Below are 19,688 nucleotides of genomic sequence, written 5' to 3'. Positions count from 1 at the left end.
AAGATGAGGCTTTGGGCACTAAAACGGATGAGTGAGATGCTACAGATATTGCTTTGGCCCTGCAAAGGAGGGGGGGTTTATGCATATTTAAAACACCTAAATATGGCCCAAAACTGCCTTTATTCCCTCCTCCTCCCCGCACCCATGAGTTGCGTTCTAACCAAACTGCTGCGATTCAGTTTTCCCACCTCTAGCTATAGCACTGCTCTAACGAAACAGTGACATAACAGCACAGGGATTGTTAATTTGTGACACGAAATCAGAGGCCAGCTGAGTGCCGAGCCAGAACTGTCATCTGAAATTAGGGCATACAACCACCCCAATGCGAGATGAAAATCAGGCTTATATTAGGCCCCAGTGTAGAGAAGTTCGTACATCTTTTTATTGTTTTGTTAACCAAGAGAGAAGCCCTGATCCACCCTTTCATAAAGACAAGAGTTCTGTATGAAAATTTCTTTCTGAACCCACATGCAATCCTCTGCCTGCCTAGTAGCATGAAGGGTTTGCATACGCACACATTTCCTGCTCTGGTAGGGATGGCAGTTCTGGTCATCCTTTCACCTGGATTTGAGCTGAGAAACCTTCTAGGAAGGTCAGCTTTCCCATGCTCACCCACAGCCCAGCAAAGAGCAAAAGGAGATTCCATCTGAATACGAATCTCCTTTGTCTTTTCATGGCACAGTTGGGGTTGATGGGTTGGAGGTCTCCAGTTTCTGCCCATTTTGGTCCTGGCTGGAGAATGGGAGCAAATGTTGGAGGAGACATAAGGGAGGGCACACAGAGGCACAGGCAGGAGCCTCCTCTTTGGAGAAAACCAGGGCAAGAAAATGCAGAGAGCAAAGGCCGGGTCAGTCGCCTTGAGACCACGTTGCCTCGAGTCATAGAATCATAGAAGAGTTTGGGTTGGAAGGGACCTTTAGAGGTCATCTAGTCCAAGCCCCTGACGTGAACAGGCACATCTTCAGCTAGATCACAGCCCTGACCTTCAATGTTTCCAGGAATGTTTCCCTGTGGAGGACGATGTGGATGGGGGACAAAGCTGGGAAGGGCTGTCTGGAGAAAGTCTTTGCTGAAACTGTTAGAGGACCTCAAGTGAATTCAAGTGATGGAGACTGGGGAAATCCTGCATTTCTGGGCCCGTGGGGGCCACAGGGTGCTGCCGTGTGAAGTCCCCACCCCACGGTGTGTCCCCAGCACGTGTCCCCAGCAGCCCTCTGTGATGTGTCACGCGCCGCAGAGAGGTCACAATGGCCGCGTTCTGGATCTTCCTCCCCGGGGCTGGTGCTGCCCCAGTTGCTCGTGGCATAGCCCGGAGAGAGCAGTGCGTCCATCCGGGAGATCCTGCTGCCATGAAGAGGATGATGAAAGTGCTTAGAGGTGAGTGGCTGGCAGGGGGCTGGGGGCTGATGGCTGCTGGAGGCAGTGTCTGTCCCAGCTGGGCACTGGGGGCTGTGTCCCCATCACCTCTCATCCTGCCGCCAGGCAACTCCGAGAGGGCTCAGGCTCCATCCTCTCCCTGCCCTCTGTGGGACAGCTGGGGACCGCTCAGATACGACCTGGCCCGGCTGGCTCTTGTCAGGGCTGCCCAGCCCCAGACCTCCCAGTCTTTCCTTGCAGAGCCCCTGTCCATCCCCTGCCCAGCTCAGGGACCCCGTGCTGGACTCGCTCCAGCGTGCTGCTGCCGTTCTGGCACTGGGGAGCCCAGAATGGGCGCAGTCCCCCGGGGTGGTCTTCCCAGTGCCACAGTGAGGGGAACACTCCCTCCCCTCATCCCACTGACTGCCCTCTTGACAGTACAGCCCAGCATGGGCTGGTCGTGCTGGGGGAGGCTGCCAAGATCCTCATCCCTCCCTGGTGTGAAGCCCTGCAGCCAACAAAACCGTTTCTTTCTTTTCTTCCAGCTCTCTGCCCCTGCGTGGGGTCCCAGTCCAGTCCTGCACGTCCTGAGAAAGGAGGCAGGGCAGCGGGGACTGTCCCTGCGGACTTCATGACCTTTGTGGACGTCAGGACTTCTCTGCTGAAGCGGCTGCAAGACCATGAGGTGAGGCTGGGTGGGGTTTAGGGCTCCCTTCTATGCCCCTGGCTTCTCCGCGTGCCCACGCAGCAGAGGGACATCTCTCCTGATGGCACCTCCTCCCCCCTACAGGCGCTTCATCCCCAAGCGCTGATCCTGGGCTGATCTCGCAGCGCTCTCCTGGGCAAGGCAAAGCCTCTGTCATAAACCCCAGCATCTCTCTAGAGCCTTTGCCCAAGTGCCCGAGGCCCTTCCTGAGCTTTGGTTTGGGGAACTGTCCCAGCGTCGGGGCTCCTGCCTCTGCAAGGAACAATGCTGTGTCCCAAAGTGCAGGGTGCTCGTGGCTTCCCCTTCTTGGGGCACGGCCTCACTCCCATGCCTTCCCCTTTGGTGCAGTCCATTTGGATCTCTCAAATGTACAGGACAACATACTCTGATTTAAACTTTATTTCACGAGCTCATTGAGAAGTGAAAGAAACAAAGACGACAAACAGGGGCTCAATCCCCCTTTGCCCAGACTGGTCTATCATGTGAATTCACTTCTTCACCAGTCAAGTCATAAGGTTTCATAACTTACAGTCCGTAACTCTTCACACTGTGCATCTATGAGTGAAAAATGAAATTAGTTACCTAGCCCACAGTGAGAGTGCTCATCCTTCCTCCTCTGTCATGGTGTGGGCATCCCCTGTATCACAGCGGGAAGCAGGAAAGCCTCAGCAGTCCAGCTGCTCTTGGATCTGCTTCCAAAGCTTTTTTGACTAAGCGGATATTTTATACCCTCCAGCTTGGAGGTCTATACCATTTCCATAAGCCAGTGGATTCTGAGGAAACTGCCAGACAAAGATTGGCTGCCAGAGGCAGCAGTCTGCTGATGCTAATGGCCTCATCAGGGCCCTTTAGCTCTTTCTGGCCACCTCTCCTGCCTACGTGGGGCTCTCGCTTTGACCTGATGGCGCTGCACCCAGCGTGCATGAGGCATTTCGTATGAGCTGGGTCAGCCCCAATCTAGGCAGGAGTTGAGTGAACAGCCACACCCTTCCTCGCCTGCCACTTTCCCTCTGGCCTCCGCCATCTGCTGTTGCCAGCAGTGACCTCCCAGGCTCCCTTGTGGCCTTTTACCCTGGTGGGGTCGATCCCTCTCTGGCTCTCTGCGAGTGTCAGAGGCGCTGTGGAAGATCTTGCTGTTCCTCATGGCTGTGCTGACCGATGCCTGCAGCTCCTACCTCCTGCCCATGTCACGCAGAGGATTTGGGGGGCAGCTCTCTGGGAACGAGGCAAAGCAAGTCCCCTCACTCCCCTTTGTGGTCTGTCCCCAGGGTGACCGAGTGGAGACATACCGGGAGCTGGAGATCGTCTTGCATGGAAACAACAGCTTTTTGACGAGTGGTGCGGTGAACCGCCTGATAGCAGAGGCGTCCAGGGACATGTGAGCAGCCCAGGTGAGCTGCTTCTCTTTCAAGGCCACAAAGCAGCCTGCCTCTGCCCCTGGTTTTGGGGAAATAGAGAGTGGCACAGAGATGTTCCTCGGTTATTCGGAGCCAGCAGAGGTGCTAAGGGAGAGGCTCTGGGTACTCGTCATTACAGGGAATTTGGAGAGGGGATGCAGAGAGCTGCGCAGAGAAGCAGACTCGGGGCTGTTTCTAACTGTACGAGCGCCGGGTTCAAGCCCAAGGCTATTGCTCCTGCCTTGAGGAAGAGCCATGGGAAGCCCACGGAGAGGTGCCAGGGGGGTCTCGAGTCTGCAACAGTTTGTTCCTGGCATCTCCATGGAGAGGGAGAGGGGGCAGTGGCACGGGGCTGTGCCGGGGAAAAGCCTCCCTTGTCTCGCCAGGCAGCTGCTTGCCTGCCTCAGGGTACAAAGGGTAGCAGCTGCCTGGGCCCGAGCACAACTGCCCTGAGGGGTCTGGCAGAGGAGATGAAGGTCATTCAGCCTGTCCCAGTGTCTCGGCCTTTTCCTCGGGAATGCTTAACCGTGATGCTTTTGCAGGGTGTGACATGTGAGGTGAAGATGGTCGCTAGCAATGTCCTGGTGACTCTGGCCCGCTCCCACTTCCACTTTGTCATGGCCGAGCTCCAGAGCCACCTGAAGGCCATGGGGAAGGTCCCTGATGAGATTGTGCTCCTCACCTTGGGCAAAATGGCCCACAGCTACGGTACGTCACCCTCAGCCTCTTGGTTTGGGTAGGGGTCTGTGAGAATGGGGACAAGGGATCCTCCCCCTCCCTAAATGCTCTGTGTTGAACTGGGGGGCTATGGAGTTCGTGTGGCTCCTTGCTCTGTGCCAGGGCTGGCTGACAGCTCTTTCTTACCGGCCCAATCCCAGTCCCCAGAGGGTAGGAAGCCGTTGGAGACAAACCTGCGGGGTCTCCATCCCCTGCTGTCCTTCCCACTTCTCCAAAATGCTTCCGTGTGCCCCGCTCGGAGAAGGCAGCCCTCCCCACGGCATCTGGCACGTCCCGCATGGCCCAGCAGTCCCAGCCTTGCCAGGGATCGAGCCCAGTCTCCCGTGTCTCTCACTGACCCTCTCGGTGCCTCTGTCCCTGCCTTCTCTGCAGCCCTGCGGTGCATCCCCTTCGTGAGGATGACGATGCTCGCCCTGCACGCCATGCTGAGCCGGGTGGGGAGTGGCCGGATCCTGCGTGCCATCTGCAGCGGTGAGTGTCAGGTCCTTGGCCACGGTCCCAGGGACGGAGGCTGGCGTTGCCTTTGATGCCTCCATGTGGTCTCAGAGGGAACGTGGTGGGTGTCAGCCTGTGGTGAGGTCAGGCCTTGGTGATCCTGAACTGCTGTGAGTGTGTAGAAGGAGCAGGGGAAGCTCGGGAGGTTTCTGTGGGCAGGACGTGGCAGCATTGCACAGAGAAAGTCCTGGGTCCTGTCCCACAGCTTCTGTTCCCTTGCTTTCCTCTGGCCTTAAAATCCCTGCTTGGGAAGGGAAGGGGCTGCAGTAAGAAATTCTGGAGAGGAAGGGGCCATTGAGGAGGAGAAGGTGCGATGGGGCAGAGGAGAGAAACAGTGGGGTCTTTGAATCCAGACACCTGAAGAGCAGAGATTGCCCTCGGATCCTGACCTGGTCCTGGGATGAGCCTGCCGAGCCTGGGACTGTCCTTCAAGCAGCCTTGGGCGAGGGTGCAAGGTACCGGCACTGCCGCAGACTCTCACATGCTCCCTTCTCCCTTCTCCTGGTGCAGTTCTGGAGCAGTGGTCGAAAGCAGTCAACACATACTTCTGCAAGCGGGAGCAATGCCCCTTCCCTGGCAAGGGGGTGGCACAGTTCTGTGAAGCCATCTACCCTGTCTTCCGCTACGTGGTGGTAAACTGGCTGGAGTGCACCGAGGAAGCGGTGAGCAGTTCTGCTTTCCACAGCTGGGGCTGCAGCGGGGATGCCCATGTCAGTGGGTCTGTCTGTGCCCAGTGGGGTGTGAGCAGAGGGGTGAGGGGAGGGGGGCCAAGTCCTGGGGCCTTTCTGCAGGGAGGGCTGGGCTACCAGCATGGGGAGATGCTCTCTCTCCTCTGGAGTGAGCTCTTCTCTTGCAGGGCAGAAGGGAAAGGGAAAGCCCTCCCAGTGGGAAGGGCAGACGGGTGTGCCCGTCTGATGCTGAGCACTAGGCAGACCTTCAGCCCACCGAGCAGAGCCTGTCCCTTTGCTTTCCCTCTTCAGGACAAGCAGGCTGTCCTCGGGGCGGTGGCTGCCATGATGGGGGTCCTTCTGCGTGAGGAGCAGCACCGAGAGCATGCGTGGGAGCAGCTCCCCTGGCTCCTGCACCAATATCATTGGGTCCTGGACACTTTCTGGGTCAGCAAGGTGAGGTGTTGTGCAGGGCCTGGCGTGGCTGCTGGAGTGGGTCTGTGCGAGTGCCATGAGGTGCTGAGGAGATGTGGGGTGGCAGGAGAAGTTGAGAAGCCCTTAGAGGAGGAAGAGGGAGAACAGGGGAGGCCTGGGGCTTTCAGGGCTCTTTGGGAAAGAGAAATGGAGGGGGGGGGGGGGGGCGGCGCACGGGGAGGGGGGTGCAGGAGGGAGGGTGATTTCCCGGGGCTCATCTTCTCAGGAAGGGAGGCATTGCCACCTCCCTGGGGCTCTGTGTGCAGGAAGAGCTTTGCCCTAATGCCCAGGGCTGTGTCCAGTCCCGCCCAGTGAGGGGTGAGGCCTGCTGAGTGGGAAGTGCCAGGAAAGGGAGTTTTCAGCACCCGGCTCAGTTCAGAGGAAAGAGACATTCCCGATGCTGCTCTGAGGGGAGGGCAAACAAGAAGCCCCGTGCAGGAGGGTTTGAGGTTTTCCCCTGGAGCTGTCGTTAGGGACTGCCCTTATCGCAGAGGTGCTGGGTTTCTCCCTTCCCAAGTGCCTTTAGGTGGCTTTAGCCCCCTCCTCCTGCCTTGTTCTCTTGCAGAGCCTCTGCTATGTCCTGGAGGTGCTGGAGGGAGTTCAGACCCCAATCCCACAGGGCACAGCTCTTGCCATCAGGACCGCTGTGCACCGCCAGGTAAGGGGAGCCTGTGCCCTGCGCCGGCCTGGGGCCTGCACGTGTGATTGCCATGGAGGGATGAGACCTGCCGGTTGGCAGGGCAGGGCAGGGCAGAGCAGGGCAGGGCAGGGTGTCCCTCCGCCGGGCCCTTCCTGCAAGCCAGGAGAACGCCAGGATTTGTGATCCAGGTGCCACCTGAAGGCTGCAGGAGGCCCGATCGTGGCTGTTTGGAACAGGGCCGAGCGGCAGCCCCAATTCCCACAGCAATTTCCCTCTCGGCCAAGTCCCAGGAGGACGTTGGAGCACCAGCAGCCTAGGGCCAGCCTTTCAACACCGCTCAGCCTCAGCTCCTGGGCAGCCGGTGCTGCTGCAAACCCCTGCATGTGCCTGGGGCCACCCTGGGGTGGGCTGGGCTGGGTTTTGGCTGTGGGTCCTGTGCCCAGAGTGCCCAGGGAGAGGAGAGTGGGGAGCCCCATTTCTTTTCAGTCCCTCTCAACACTGCTGCGACTGTCTCTAAAACGGACCTTGTTCCCACAGCTCTCAGATGTGACCCCGGAGCCCGGCCCGGCCCATCAGGCAGTGCTGACCCGCTGCATGGTGCTGCAGGGTAAGGAGAGGAGGCTGGGCGAAGCCCCGCCGTGCCCTGGCAGCTCTCTCCCTGCCCTTGGCGGCTGGGGGCAGCTGCCTGCTGATGCAGAATGCGATTTCTTGCCCGCAGCACGGATGTGCCCTGAGAAGACGGCCGTGACTCTGCACTCCCTGCTGAGCGGTGGGAGCGAGGCCGGTCGCATGGCAGCACTGGGCCTGCTGGGAGCGCTGGCCCACTCTGACGGTCAGTGCCACAGACCTGGGACACAGGCAGGGCTTGGGGCTGATGGGCTGAGAGCAGGAATGGGCTGAAATTGGTGCACCTGCACCCAAAATGGAGCTGCCAAGAGCGGGTCCCCCGGCTGAGCTGACGCCCCCCGACAGGGCTCGAGCTCTGCCCTGGCAGTTAGAAATGGTGGCACAGCAGGGACGATGCTCCAAGCTCAGTAACACGGGCAGGCTGGTGGGTGAGCGGGTGGGCTGGTGTGCGCAGGAGCTGCGTGTACCCATGCTGTTTTGCTTGTCCTCTGTGTTACCATAGCTTTCAGGCTATAACATAGCTCTGCCTCTAGAATCGGAGGTGCTGTGGCTACGCCGATGCCTCCTGTGAAGCCAGATCCAGGCCCCGGTTTTCTGTTCCCAGTGAGTGCTGCTGGGTTTGGCCAGGGGTTGTGCCAGTCCGTGTCTCCGTGCACCCCACCAGCCCTGAGCAGGAGCCCAGGAAAACCAAAGGGCAGAGGCAGGAGCTCTGTCCTGCTGTGCCCCTTGCCTGGCGCAGAGGCCTGGCTCTCCTGCTCGCAGCGCGCTCTGGTGAGCCGGGGCTCGTTCCTGGCCGTGCTGGAGCTGCCTTCATCTCAGGCTGGGCAGCCCTGGGAGCCCCCAGGCCAGCGCTGTGACACTGCAGCTGCTCTCAGCCCTCAGCCCTGGGTGGGGGCATCAGAGGTGCGAGGGTGATGGCACGGCGGGGGCTCGTCACCTCACGCAGCCTTTCTTCCTCCCTGCAGCCCAGCTACCGGCTCCCCAGGTCCTGTTGTCTCGGCTGCTGGTGAGTAGTGGGGCCCTGGGAGAGAGCTTCTCTGGCCAGGGCTGGTGGGAGAGCCTGGGGCAGAGTTGAGGCCAGTGCCGGCACCCCTGTGGAGGAGGCAGTGTGCTTGAGCCTGCCTGAGCCTGTGGGGGATCTCACTCCTTTCTCGGGCCTGGCAGCACCCCGGGTGAAGCCATCGGCTGCCCACTGCTGGCCGAGCGGTGCCGAGCTCCCTCCATCCCTCCCTCCCTGCCATGAGAAACTGTGGCTCTGGGGGCGGGAGCGACCCTTCTCTCCTGCCCTCGCCTAGGTGGTGGCAGCAGCTCCCTACGCGAAGAGCAAACGCGCCGTCGCTGCCTTGCAGCTGCTGCAGACCCTCCAGGGCAGGATCCACAGAGCCTTGGGGGCGGCGTGGGTGACAGAGATCCCCCTCCTGCTGCAGTACCTGCAAGGTAAAGTGCGGGTGGGGAGGGAGGCTGGAGGGAAGGGAGGAAGGCAAGGCAGGAAAATGCACGTTCCCAGCGTGACAGAGGGGAATTGTCCCCAGTTCCCCGGCCCTTGCTCTGCTGTCTTTCCCCTTCCAGGGAGCCAGCAGTGAGGCTGGGCGCAGCCGTCCTCCGACATCAGTTTGTCCCAGGGGATGGACGGGGCCGTTGGTGTCCCTTGGACGGCAGGTCTTGGTGGCACCTCCATGTCCTGGGCAGGATGGCGTTTGGGACGGGGACAGGCCTGGTGCTCCTGGACGGGATGCAGCCCTGGGCTTTGGAGGACCAAGTCCCCAGGCCAGGCCAGGATTGCAGCAGCCGTCCTTGGCAGTAGTGTGGGAGAAGGGCTGCAAATGGGTAGAAAGCAGTGGGCCATTATGGAGAAAATGTGTGTGGCTGGTGCGTGCTGTGACTCAGGGGTTGGAATTGTTCTGGGAGCTGCAGTCCGGCAGCAGGGATCAGCTGCGCTCAGTGTGTCCTTCCCCAGCTGGAATCAGTGGCTCTGACATATGCCCCTGGGATCCCTCCTGTGTCTTTGGCCTGCAAGGTGCTCGTAGGCCCTTTCTAGGCTGATGGCCTGGGGCTTTTGGGAGGTCTGACCGCAGAAGAGACCGCTGGGTTCGCATTTGATGTGAGCTTGAATAGCAGCGAGAGCTTTTGCTTCCTCTTTCTTTCTAGGAAGAACTGAGAGCACCCTGCACTCTGCAGAGTGGCAGCACCGTGTGCTTCAGGTACAGTATCCTTGGGGGGATGTCACAGGTAGAGGCAGAGAAGAGGGAGCAAAGTTGTGGGAGGAAGCTGGGGCTGCCCGTGTAGGCACCAGGAGGTGGGGGCACCTCCTGAGCACCCTGCGCCTACCCCCGCGGTAGGTGCCTTCCCACTCCGAGGAGCTGCTGCCCGCCCTCCTGCCACGGCTGATGGCTAATGCCCTCGAACGCTGTGGCACACGCTTAGCACTGCCATCTCTTCTCTGTCCGGCGTGCCGGGGGTCTCACCTGAGGTGTTAGGAGAAGAGGGAAGCTGGTGAAAAGAGGGTTGGGTGGGGTGGGGGAAGAGACTGCTGTTCTGGGCAGCTCTCCCCCAGCAGCGTCCTGGGACACACGAGCGTGGAAACGGCCCTGGCCAAGGGCAGGACAACACTCGCTTCCTCTCCTGTTCACCCCAGTTCCTGCGAGCGTCGCTGGAGCCCATCGAGGACCAGACCTGGACCGTGGGCCTGAGCCAGGAGCTGAGCCAGCAGCTGGGCAGCTCTGCCCCCCGCTCCTGGGAGAAGGTGTGTCTCCTGTCCTGTGCCAGGGCTGGGGCTGGGGCTGGGGCTCTGCTGACACAGGCGTTTTCCACTGCTTCCCCTTCCTCGCCCCAAAAGGCGCTTCCCCCTGGGTTGCCCCAGCGACTGGCCACAGCCTGGCACTGTGGCCGGCCTCGCCTGCTCCCGGGGACGGTCGGGTGCGTCTGGGGCCAGCCCTCTCCTGACAGGTCGAGCTGTGACCACATCTTGGGCTCGGGCTCTTCTCTTTCAGCTTTTCCTTTACAAGGCTCTGGGGACGGCGCTGGCAGCTTGTCGGGACCTCAGACATGTCCAAGGGCAGGTGCTGAGGTTCCTCCAGGAGACAAACCCTGTGGAGCTGTCTGAGGCCCAGGTGAGGCGCTGCTCATGTCCTGAGCATCCCCTGCCCATTTCTGGGCGAGACGGAGGCTGCTCCTGACCTCCTTGATTTCCCCATTGCTGCCGTTTCCTCCTTGCTGCAACATCCTGCCTGGCTGTTGTCACTGCCATGGCTGAGTGCCTGGGCTGGAGCCGACTCCCCATTTCTCTGTGGTTGCAGGGAATGGTTTCCGTTGTGTCCTACGCTGCCGAGAGCCACTTCCACCTGGTCTTGGACACGGTGACCATGTTCTCTGCTGCTTTCACCAGAGATGGGTTCTATCAGACTTCCACGGGCTGGGAGGTAAAGGATCCAGGGTTTTGCTGTTTGGCTTTCCTTTTTTGGCCATCTTTCCACTTGTACACCTGCAACAGCCCAATAGTGGCAGCTGCATTTCGGTTAGGCCTCTTGTAGGAGCTACTGGAGACCTGTGTTTCTGAGGGGACGTCCTGGCATTGGGGCCCCTGAGGTGTCTTTGGAAGGGACGGGGTTTGACAGCAGGTGGATCAGAGCCACCCAGCCGGGGCAGATGCAGTGGATGCTTGCTTGCAGCTGCCTTGCCCGTGACTTAACTTCAGCAGGAGCTGGTGACAGGGGGGCGGGCATGGCGTGCCATCTGCCTCTTCCTCAAAGCTGGAGGCAGGGAGCAGGAGCCTTGGTGAGGTTTCACTGGTTCTGCTCCCCACCCAGGGGCGGTGGGGAAGCCTTTCTGGGCAGGGCAGGGCCCTGCAGAGAGAGTGGTGCAGCATGGCTTGGGAGGTGAGCAGCCGGGGCTCATCTGCGCCAGTGACCGGCATAGGCTGCGCATCTCTGAGCAGGACCGTGACAGGCTGTGTCAGATACCTTTCCACAGAAAGGTTCCAGACAGTTCCCCGACCTCTCCAATCAGTGGTAAAACAGCCAGCAGTGTGTGCGGTGCTGGCTGCACCTCCTCCCCATCCCCATGTGAGAACCCAAGCTGTGGGGTGGGAGCAGCTCGCAGCCTCCCCGGAGCTCGCAGCTCAAGGAATGGCTTGGGGAGCTGCTGGGAGGTGCCCAGGGAAAGAAGGAGCTGGTGAGGGTGCGGGGCAGGGCTGCCACAGGAGCCCGCAGGAGTCCCAGGGCTGACATTTCTGTTGACACAGGTACAGCGAGGGCAGAACACAGAGAGCGCCCAGGCCACCTGCGCTGCTCTCATGCGCACCTACAGCGGCATTGCGCTGCGTGCCCCCAAGGAGCAGCTGCTCACCCGTGTGGATAGAGAAATCCTGGGCAACATCCTGCAGCTCTCCAGAGCTAAGCAGAGGGTAAGCGCACAGTGTGTGTGGGACAGGGATGCCTGGATGCCCCATCTCCAGCCCCTCGGAGATCGGGTGTACCGAGAGGGATGGTCTTTATCTAAAGATCTCCCAAGGAAGGGTTTGTCCTCAATGTCCAGATCTGACCCCTGCCATGGGTTCCCCCTGCCCATGCTCCACTTCCACTGCTCAGCCCTTCAAAGAGTTCAAGGGGTGCTTTTCTCTTTGTGGCCTCAGGACTTGGTGCTCAAGATGGCCCTGGTGGAGAGCATCACCGAGGTCAGCTGTGCCATCCAGGCTGTGGGTGTCTGTGGCAGCTTTGAGCTCTCCTTAAAGCAGGAGGCGATGCAGACCCTGCTGGTAAGTGCCCGTAGCTGGGGCGGTCACGCGGGGGAGTTCTGGGCTGCGCCATCAGACTGCTGGGGCAGTGCCTGCCCAGGCCTGGCAGCAGAGCCTGTCCCCGGGGGAAGCGGGAGGGCTGTCGCATATCTCTGCCTGCTGCCAACTCTGCCCTTGTCTCTCTGGGACGTGCAGGACTGGATAAAGGGGGAGCCCTGGGACTCCCTGGTGTATGGAGTGTTCCACGTCCTGGAGGAGTTGAGGTGAGGTCTGTTCCCCGGGCTCTGGGGACCCCCAGTGTGCCCCAGCCCAGCTGGCTGGGGCAGCCCCAGTGGCCTTGAGCATGGGGCCAGGAGGTGCTGGGGCTGTGGGGTGGGAGGGTGTTCCCCACTTTGGGTGTGTCCCAAAGGAAGGGAGCCCCGGGGGGTGGGGGTTTGCCTGCTGCCTGGAGGGAGGCAGGAGTTGCTGGAGCTGAAGGCAGTGCTCTCTGGCAGGGGCTGGGTCCTCGATTAGGAGGAGCCCAGTTGTGGTTTAAGGTGCTTTGGAGAGGGCTATTAAATCCCCTTTCTGTTTTCTCTCCCTTTCTCCTCTGTCCAGCAAGCTGAGGCCACCTCTGAGCAGGGAGGAAAACCGCAAGCTGCTGTCAGTGTGCTGCCAGAGTGCCTTGTCCTATCCCTCCAAGGAACAGATGGAAAAGAGAAGGAGGACAGGGAAGGCAGCTGTGAACGTGCAGGTACCCAGCGGCCAGTGCCTGCCCACCTCTGGGTCAGGATCCCAGCTCAGCGCGCCCTGGCAGCCCCCATGATGCAGACCCTCAGCTCTCCTTTCCTGCTTTTAGATTCTGAACAGGAGGAACATGGAAGATCTGAGCCACCTCATGGAAACCTGGCTGGAGACAGAGGCGACCTCTGCCTGCTTTGACGACGTGGTCCTTGTGAGTAGCTGTGGGGCAACAGGAGAAGTGTTGTGGGGGCAGAGAATCGAGGCCAAGGTGGGGGGATAGGAGTGGGACACCTTTCCTGCGGAAAGTGGGGCTTTGGCTCCTTGCTGCGAGGCTGTGCGCCTAGCCGGGGCCAGGGGCTGAGCGGGGGGCCAGGAGTGCCTGCCCAGCCACTGCAGCCTCAGGACAGGCAGAGAAGTGGGTCCTGATGGAGGGAAAGCCAAGAGCCAGCCCTGAGCTGGGCGAGAGCAGCCAGGGGGAAGGCTGGAGTGGGGAGACGCTGTCAGGGCAGCAACACCTGGCTCAGGGCAGAGGCAGCTGGAGAGAGCGGGGCGGTGAGGGCTGCAGTGCCAGTGCTTGCTGGGGCTGTGGGCTGTGCCGGGAAGGGGTCAGAGAAGGAGGGAGAGGGATCTCAGGAAGAGAAAGATTTCTGTTGTGAGAGAGATGCACCTTGCCCCAGGTCCTGAAGGGCTGGCTCACCTCAGCCAAAGAATGGGAGCGGGAGAGAGCCCTGTGGGTCTGCGCCCATGTGCTGGGCGCTTGCAAGGAGCGATGTGAGCTGCTGGTGAGTAGGGGCCCCCATGTGCCCTGTGTCCCATTCCCACCATTCCTGTCCCTGGAAGGGAGCCCTGCCCAGCTGGGGGCTGGGTTTCGGGGCTCCTAGGATTATGGGGCAGCCCTTCTGCCTGCCCCTCTGCCCGGTTGCTGTTCAGGCAGCAGGATGGGCGGTAGAGGCGAGCGGGTGCTGGGGCTGCCTGTGACCCTTTCCTGCTGCTCTCCCCTGCAGAGAGGCGGTCCCTGCAAGCAGTTGGGCTCCCTGGTGGGCCTGCTGGGCTTCCTGACCACCGACTACCTGGCTATGTCCCGTCAGAGGGCATGGGTCTGCCTTGGCTACCTTCTGCAAATGCAAGGTGAGGAGAGCAGGTGCTTCCCAGCCTCGCTCAGCCTGATTCTCCCTCCCTTCCTGACCTGGTGCCACAGGGGTCTCGTGGGGCCAGGCCCTGTCTCCGTGAGGGAAGGAGGAGGAACATGCTTCGCTGGTTTTGTGCCCCCACCCTGTTAGCCCTCGGCCTCCCTGGCCATCTCAGGAAGGATCTCGGGGAGAGGGTTGCGGAGTCCCACCTCCCCGGGGCGTGAGTGAGGCTGGGTGGTCAGGGCCATCCCTTGCTGCTGTCTGAGAGCAGGACACCATCACTGATGCCGGGGACTGCTGCCCTCCACGCCTGTCCCCCTCCCCATTCCAGGAGAGACAGAGGGTGGTCAGACAACTTGCTCAGATGAGGTCCCCAACATTTCAGAGAGTGCCTTCCCCCTCGCGCCGTGCCTTCATCCTGGTGGGACAGGCAGCTCCCCAGGAAGTCTCCAAACTCCTCCCTGCTAGGGAAGACATCTCCTGAGCACAAGGGAGGAAACCAGCGTGCTGCCCAGAGCCAACTGGGCAGCGAGGAGGAATCTGAGCTGCAGGCCCAGAGCATGCTGCAAAGGGCTGTGTTTGAATCCTCTCCTCTTTGGGCAGCAGGGTCTGCCTGTGCTGGGGAAGTCACGGGGAGGTCTCCTGCCTCCCAGAGATGGTGGTGGTCTGTGTGGGAATAGGGGACTCAGCTGCGAGGAGCAGAGGCTTCTGAAACCCTGAAGCCCCAGCAAACGTTTCAAGGAGGAAGAGGGCTCTTTCTAGCCCAGGATTTGTCAGCCATTTATCAGGCTCAGGAAATCCTGCTGCCCCGAGTTCAGCAGGGCCCTGGGTTTCCCTGTGGCCTTCACTGCCACCACTTGGGTTTTCCTTTATCGGTATGTGGGACCAGAGGTTGGGCTTCTGTAGATGTGACTTCTCTTTTCTCCTGGTGTTTGTCCCAGCCAAGACCATGAAGGTGGTGCCTCAGGCAGATGAGATTGGGAGCCTCTGTGAGAAGCTGAACAGCCTGGACACTGAGACTATGTTGGAGGCCTGCACCAAAATAAGAAAGGTAACTGGCCCCAAAACAGTGGGGTGGGGGCCAGCTCCTGGGCTCCTGCATGTCTCCCTGCTCCCCTCCAGAGAGTCTCTCTGTCTCCAGAGTGAGCTGCCAGGACAGGGGGTGTTAGCAAGTAGCTTTTGGCTTTTGGCTTTTGGCTTTGAACCAAGAGTGTCCCTTAGGCACACTGGAGCAGATACCGTGATGTGTGTGTTTGCGCACACGTCTGTGTGTGAGTGCTCTTGTCAGAATACACATTTGGTACATAAGCAAACCCCGTGGGGGAGACACTTCCAAGTGGGTGAGCTGCATCAGAGGTAAAGGGCACTGCATGCCCAGCAGGAGGATCAAGTGATTGCCCCCTGCGTGACTGCCGAGCTAACAGTCCTGCCAAGTTCCCTTTCCTTTCCGAAATGCGGGAGCAGAGCTGTGACACGGTCTCTCCTTGTTTCTGACTTGTTTCCAGGCTGTTTGTAAATGCATCCCCCCAGCACAGGCTACAGACTTCCTGACTGCCAACCTGGACAGCTTGCTGCATGTCACACCCATACGTGCAAGAGTGTGGTGGGAGTGGGTGTTTGCCTTCCTGGTGGAATCCAGCAAGGAAATACTCCAGGAGGTAAAGGGAACCTTTTTCTCCATTTGACTCTGTCTTTTCTCCTGCTGGCTGTTGCACTACACCGCAGATGTGGGTCAGGGTCAGGCAGGGTGGGAGGGGGGAGGTTTCGAGCTGGGTCTGGACTCTGTGTCGCAGGAGCAGGCGTTGCTCATGTGCTGAGTGACTGTGTCCGGGCCCCGCAGGACGAGGTAAAGGACGTGCTGAGCCCTTCTCTCTCCTCTTCTTCCATCTAGGTGCCCCAAATCCTGAACACCCTTTGCACCTACTACATGCGGCAGAGCACTCACAGGCCCTTCTTGCTCCATGCGGTGTTTCTCCTCGCCCGCTTTCACCGGGAGCCTGTGATCAGCAGCCTGCTCCAGAAAGGTCTGCCCATGGACAGGTACGTGCACTACCCGCTTCCCTGCTGTAGTTAAACAGTGACCCTGCAGCTTGCTTGCACTGGGGTCTTTTTCTTCTGCCTGAACGGTCTTGGGTGTTGCACGACTGCGTGCTTGTGTCTACTGTGAGTGGGGTGTAATCCCCACTGCAGATGAGGAGGTTTGAGGGCACTGTAGGACTGCGAGGATATGGGCTCGGAGTGAAAGTCTCTTCCCTTGCAGTGACACGGTGACGGTGTGGAGGAGCCTGGGGGGAGAGATCTTTGGGATTCAGATCCTGAGGTGCTTAGTGGAGAAGCTGAGCAGAGCGGGAAACGACTCCCTGGGGACTGACTCCTCCGCTTGTGAAGGGCACAGCCCTCAGACCGCTCTGGAGACTGTGACGGTACGTTCAACGGCAGACGCCTTTCTGCAGCTTTGCATCTGCTTTCTAGCTCCTACTTTGGCACAAGGGAGTCAGGTGCCCTTTGTGGAGACTCCCAGGGTGCTGTGCTGCGCCGGCCTCAAGGAATGTGGGGAGTCAGGACAGTTTTGTGCTCCTGAGCCACAAGGCTGTCGCAGAAGTGACAACCACAGAGAGCAACCCCCCAGCCCAGGCAGGCGGGGGAACCGGGCTGGTGGGAAAAGGCCTTGCCTGAACACGTGGTTCTTGGTCGTGTTTCCCTGCAGATCACCTTTGCCATCTCCGAGGTGGTGCTTGCCCTGAGGAGCACGGAGGAGCTCAGGCAACTGCTTCCCCACCTCCTTCCTTGCCTTCTGAGGTGGGCCAGTGAAACGCTGGGCGAGGAGAGGCTGCTTTCCCCCAGGAGCAGCTATAAACAACTGTTCCTCAAGGGATGGGTGCTTGAGCAGAAGCCGTGCAGGTAAGGGGTGACGGGGCAGATGGAGGGGCTGGCTTCAGTTCCCCTGGCCAAGGCAGGTGCCTTTGTGGGGCTGAGGGAGTGCTTCACCTGCCCCGCTTCCTAGATGAGGAAACGGGTTGTTGCGGTTGGTTTTCCTTCTGTTCCTCCATGGAGAAACTCTGGCTACCAGGCAGGAAGGTCTTTACGCAGCTCTTATTGAGGACGGCTGTCGTCTGCCCCCCTGCATACCCTTGCATGCACAATAGCATTGCACTCCCTCGATGATCCCCCGCTGGGAGCAGTGACTCTCGCGGGCACTGGTGTCATTCTTCGCAAAATGCTGGTGGGAAGAGGTATTAGGTGTTGCCTCGGTTGGTATCTGTCGTGGAGTCAGTCTTGGGGCATGGGTTTTCTTCTGCTTCAGCGGGTTTGGGGCATGAAGAAAATGCCAGTGTTGGTCGCTGCGGTCTTGAAGGCTGTAAAGCATCCTTCAGGGGTATTTAACTCTGCTAAAGATAGGTCTTCCCCTAACCTGCTGTGATTTGAGAATTCTTTGGGTTTGTGCTGTTGCTGTTGTTCTGGTTTGTTTTGTTTGGCTGTGTTTGTTGATGATGTGTTTTGTTTCTTTTGCCAGGATTTTCCTTTCAGCCATCGAGCTGGTGCTAGGCAGATGCATGGCGCAGAAGTGGATGCGGCTGCTCATGCGCTGGGCAGTGTGGGCTCGCCTGGAAGACCCCCTGGCTTACCCTGAGGGCGTGAGTCTCCTGAGCAGGTGAGAGCCCCAGGGGTGCATCTGGCCGACTCCTGCAGGGCTGTGCCCAGGGAAATGGCTGCCGGGACCCTTCTGGCGTGCCTGGGAAGCCGTCCTGAGCTAAGAATAGCGTCTGCGTTGGCGCAAGGGCACGTTGGAGACCCGGCCTGTGTCCTCCCTGGGTAAATGTGTGTCCCTCACTTGTGTCCCCTGCGCAGAGTCCTGCTCCACGCTGGGCTGGTCTCCTCCTCTCTGGTGAAGAACCTCGTCCCGTGGCTGGATTCCTGCTCGGTTAAACTGCGGGTGACAGCTGCAGCTTTCCTTGCTGAGGTAAGGCAGGAGAAGGGGAAGGAAGGGTCCAGAGGACTTTTCCTGAGGGACTGCTGCTTGGGATGTCTTTTTTTGTGGGAAGATCCCTGGAGAATGGGTCTCATGAGTGGGGTGGTGCGGGGAGCGCCTGGCCAGGACCAGGTCCCCACGGCGCTGCCTGTGTTGTTCCAGATCTCTCCGGACTGCACGATGCTGGTGACCTCCGAGGGGGGCTGGCACTAGAGTGCCTCCACGATACCTGGCCCCAGCCAGCACCAAAGAGTTCATTAAAGCTCGTTACAAGAGGCCTAAAGAGGAGCGTATCATTTTTTTCCCTGATGGCACCTTCGTGGTTGGCGAGAGCACATGTGGGTGACACCGAGGCGGGGGCTGCCAGCTGTGGGGCCCCTCTCAGATCTTCCCAGGCTGGGAACAACGGAGTCGTGCCGGGAGAGACCCCAGCGCAGGCCTCTCCCCATGGGGTCCCGGGGCCTCGCCGTGCCCTCCCGCTGCCTGTGGGGATCCCCCTGCCACCCCTCCCACCACAGCGTGACCCCCCTCCAGTGCCAGCCAGGGCTGGTGCAGGGAACAGCCCAGGACAGCCCCGATCGTGTCGGCACAGCAGGATTTGCCCTCCCTTGTCCTGTCACATGTGACCCCCCACAGCACTGCCCAGTGACACTGGGGGGGTGTAGCAGGGGAAAAGAGGGACACTGGGGGGAGCAGGGAGCACTGGGGGATGGGGGTGGGAACTGACGGGGTCACCAGAGGTTATGGGGGTGTGGGCAGGGGGCGGAAGGGGGGCACTGGGGGATGGGGGGGGGATGTCGGGGGCACCTTAAAAGGTCAGCAGTAGCCGAGGGGCTGAGCAGAGGGACGGAGTGTAGCAGAGGCTTTTGGCTGGGCCGTTGGACCCCTGCCCATCACCCCAGGCACCACTGGTGCTGTTCCTCACCCCCAGCACAACTCTGCACATCTGTGGGGGGCAGGGGCAGCTCCACACAGGGAGCCCACCAGCAGAGATGTGGTTTTGTCCCCGGGGCTGCCGTGCACGCTGGCCCCACTGCGAGCCCGCGTGAGCCTTCTTTCTCCTGCAGAAGCACAGGCGTGACTTCTCATGCTGGCAGCTATGGTGGGAACAGCATTGGCTCTTCAGTCACTGTTCCCTATAATTTCCCAAACATCACCTCTGCCTACGTCAACATCACCTCCTACATCCTCTACGTCTATGATATTTGGGACAAGGCCAATGCACTGGCCAGGAAGAACACGGGTATGTTTTTGCCCTCTGGCTTTTCACAGTCATATGTGCTGTGGTTATGGGTATGTACTTGCTTCAATCCTAACGCTCAGTGTAGCAAACGCCGTACCGAAAGATCGAAGCATCACGTATGTTGAAGCAGACAGCTATGGCACATTGGCAGGTTACTGGCAGAGATACGTGATGGTGATAAATTGATGAGTGTTCCAATTCAAAGGTTGTCTTGGCATCCTCAGAGGATGAGGGTATCAAGTGCAAGGAACCAGCCAACTTGCTTCTTGGTAACACGAGAAGCATAAGGGGGTTTTTGCGGTTTGTTTTTCCCTTGGGGGCGCTTAGCTTTTCTGAGTTGGTTCCCCTTCTTTAAAAACAGTTTTTTGGCCTGTAGCCTTGTGTTTTAGTTGGTTTGTCAAACTTGCAGGTATCTTGGTCTTGAAAACGGTGAAGCTGGCTTCTCTCCGTAACAGGGAAGCTGAGCAGCTCTTGCATTGGAGTCCTTGCTGGGCACGTGACCAGCATTTCCAGTAGCATTTCCTAAAACTGATGCTACTTTTTCATTTTACACTTTTGTTGTTAAAAGCGTTGTGTTCTCCTGTGGTACAAGCAGTGGTGAATAAGCAAAAGCCCTAGAGTGGGTGCGGTTCAGTCTGTAACCTGCCATTTCTCATACAAGCCAGACTTCTGTGAGCTGCTGTGGGCAACAAGATGTACTGCCACCGTCTGTTGGCAAACTGGCAAAAGAAAATAAACACGGTGAGCCTGGCTGAAGTGAGGGAGGGCTATAAAAATCCTCACACTGAG

General features: G+C 59.5%; 1 pseudogene; it reads left to right on the top strand.

The window, feature by feature from the left end:
• Positions 1–3,204: 3,204 nt before the first annotated feature.
• LOC141944167 (maestro heat-like repeat-containing protein family member 2B) lies at positions 3,205–19,415 on the top strand (annotated as a pseudogene).
• Positions 19,416–19,688: the final 273 nt, after the last annotated feature.

This window comes from Strix uralensis, chromosome 5 (assembly GCF_047716275.1).
Source record: "Strix uralensis isolate ZFMK-TIS-50842 chromosome 5, bStrUra1, whole genome shotgun sequence".
Classification (NCBI taxonomy): domain Eukaryota; kingdom Metazoa; phylum Chordata; class Aves; order Strigiformes; family Strigidae; genus Strix; species Strix uralensis.
The sequence above is the reverse complement of the archived record's forward strand: the minus strand, read 5'-3'. Positions and strand labels throughout refer to the sequence as shown.